We start from the raw sequence: 3,204 nt of genomic DNA on the forward strand, positions 1-3,204 counted from the left end.
AATGAGGTAACCTTGTCTTTGTTAAATTAACTCAAGTAAAGTTAACTGAGGTAAACATTGTAATAAATTAATATTGATCAGTGACGACTCTGTTTGCAACAATTGTCATCAGCGTTAGTTATAAATAATAGAAATGATGTAAGGTATAATTCCATATACCATTAACGCAGCAATAGTGCCCGCAATAGCAGTCTCCCGCCATCTCCCCCTGCAACTACTCTCAATATGGCTGAGCGGGGTCAAATGGCGCTGCGTTGCCATGCCAACGGGAACGTCACGTGACGTAACAGCATCACGTGATGCTCGTTGCCATGACAATGAGACGCCACATGATGTCACGACGTCATGCGGTGCCACGTTGTCATGGCGACTTGACGCCGCGTGACGTTACATAGCATCCCGTTGTCATGGCAACACAGTGTCATTTAAAAAAAAAAAATCTCCGGGTTGACCGTCAGTCGAAGGTGGCAACCCTGATCATAGCCCATAAAAACGAAACATAATACAATCTGCAGATAATCATATTCTAGAGACATTAATCAGCAAATCAACACAGTGGTGGCAACTTGTAGTGGCTCTGTTTTTCTTATATAAATTCATATGTATTCAACGATGAGAACTAACTCACACCCACATAAAGAACTGATCGTGTAATTCCTGTCCCACCTCTTTTTGATACAGAGGTGTATATATTTTCGAATTCCACAGATCACAGTGGCAGTGTTGAACAGATTGAGGTAATAAATAATTTGGATGCTATGTTCCTGCTCGGTTGCATCAGCAAGTAGATTGGTCGTCAACATCTATTGTATAATGTTGCAGCACTGTTTGTGGTTAGTTCGGTAGTGTAGTGCTTATCATGTTTATATAACACATCTAAAAATGTTTTTTTTTTTTCATATTGTTTAGATTTAACACACACGCAATCATGAAGATGGATTTCCCTTAGGTGCTGGTGAGAGATATAGGATGGTAAAAATGCTGTGACAAATTATCTGCCTCCCATATGGTCTAGCGGTTAGGATTCCTGGTTTTCACCCAGGCGGCCCGGGTTCGACTCCCGGTATGGGAAGTTCTCTTTTTTTTTTTTCAAATAAATTCTTATTTGAAAATAGTGAGGAACATATTTGATGTGCTTTATCAGGATTCTCACATTTTATGTGATCTTGACTCCTCATTAACAAATGACAACATAAAGATTCGATTTCCTTTGAGAAGTTTTTGTAGCATTTCACGGATCACAGGGACTGTGGGGAACAGGATGAGTGAAAATGAAAGCTGTACATAGAGAGTCAGAGCCTCGGTCACAGAAACCCTCTGGTGCATCGTGTCCTTTGTGATAATACACACTTTCCCTTCTCTGAGAGTGAGTAATGGATCCGAGGTCAATGGTATTAGTATACCTATCTCATTACTTGAAGCAAGTCTCTGTGGCGCAATTGGTTAGCGCGTTCGGCTGTTAACCGAAAGGTTGGTGGTTCAAGCCCACCCAGGGACGGTGCTATCTTTTGTCCCTTTGAGTAGAAACTCTACTGTTATATCTTATAAAGAATCTTTTCCAAAACTAAAAAACCTCTAGACAAAGAAAGGATTCTTTTAAATAATGTATATTTCGAATGTTCTTGTTTGTGTTTGCTCAATGCATGTGATTCTTTAACTTAGCTGAATAAATACGTTCCAGATACACGGTTCTTCACAGTTTCAGAGTGTAGAAAACATTGATACACTTGAGAAACGAACCCCAATTTGAGCACTCTGACACCGTATGGAATGATTATTATAAAACTCTACTACAGTGACAACAGTTTCCGTAGTGTAGTGGTTATCACGTTCGCCTCACACGCGAAAGGTCCCCGGTTTCCGGGCGGAAACACTTTTTGTGTCTTAACATTCGTGGTATTGCTCTTGTTTTTCATTTGCATTTAGTCACGATTAGTTAGTGCTACTTTTTTTTATTTGACTGACACACGCACAAACATATACAGACACAAATATATACATGTATTGCAACAATCTTAGAATTAGTGGGAGAGGAGCATTAAGATCAGGATGAGGCCGCGGTCCCAGTGCCTTCTACATCGCACGCGCGAACAAGCACCGCCCCTCATTGGGGCTGGGCCCAGTATGTACCTTCACGCGGAACGTGCAGCTGCGCTGTATGACAAGTTTTTCCAAAGACATTCAAATTGTATTCACAATTTGCGACGGAGGGGTGGCCACGCCCCCGCCGGCGGTTCAGCCAATAAGGGCAAACCAGCTGTGTCAGGTCATGGCCACGCCCCTGGAAAACCCAAGCCACGCCCTCCCACTGCAATCTCCTGCATCTTCTTCCAGATCGCGGTGAAGCGCTGTGCATGCGCGAGTATTATTATGTGTGTCAGTAAACAGTTATATTGTACCGGTATACAAAGGGTGTGCTCTTGTTAACTTAGTCCTAGGGGCCTTTGGAGAGGATCTGCGATGTTGGCAGCCAAAAGGAGGCGGCGCCCGGTACTGATAGGGAGTATCTTAGCAGGGGTGCCTGACTTACAAGGTGCCTAGACCCCTCTGTTGGAAGAAGCCCAGAGTACTACTAGCCGTATATGGATAGCTGGCGTTTCCAAAAACCAAGAAGACCCTCCGTAGCATATATGCAAACCGCCTGGACCTTGGCACTGTATATATTAATGAAGCAGCATCCCTGACAGGGAACGGGAAAAGTGCCTAGTGCTCAGAGGCACACATATACAGCACAGCAATATCCCCGATGTATGTCTGAATAAACAATAAGTCCACAGTGTAACTTACAGTTGGTAACTACTAACTACTAGCCGTAGCCAGATCATGGAACCACAGAGTGCTTGTAATGGACTGTAATCATGTGCAGCATATCGAGATGGAGCTTTGCGAGCCTGGGGTACATCCTACTCTTGGTAGACTGCAACCATGTGCTGTACAGATCCACAGGAAATGGATTCCCGTCGGAATTGCGATTCCTATACAGTCGGAGAATAGACAGATCTCAAAATTGAGGTTCCCTTGTCCGGGAATGCACCACGTGAGTCACATCATCCAAAATGGCGGTTCCCGCCGAGAATGGGAACTGTGTGGAAGGTTTGCAGAAAATTTGCACGCCTTTTTGCAAAGTTCTGCAAGGGTCTGGCGAGAAAGTGAGGACCCCACCCAAGAGTCGTGACTGGCTGGGCCAGGAGTCAGAGTCACGCC

General features: G+C 44.1%; 1 non-coding gene across 1 annotated transcript; it reads left to right on the forward strand.

Moving 5' to 3' along the window:
* The first annotated feature begins 1,000 nt into the window (after nt 1-1,000).
* Nucleotides 1,001-1,072, forward strand: TRNAE-UUC (transfer RNA glutamic acid (anticodon UUC)). Its single transcript has one exon. It is a non-coding gene; the product is annotated as a tRNA-Glu (tRNA).
* Nucleotides 1,073-3,204: the final 2,132 nt, after the last annotated feature.

Source organism: Ascaphus truei, chromosome 3 (genome assembly GCF_040206685.1).
Source record: "Ascaphus truei isolate aAscTru1 chromosome 3, aAscTru1.hap1, whole genome shotgun sequence".
Taxonomy (NCBI): domain Eukaryota; kingdom Metazoa; phylum Chordata; class Amphibia; order Anura; family Ascaphidae; genus Ascaphus; species Ascaphus truei.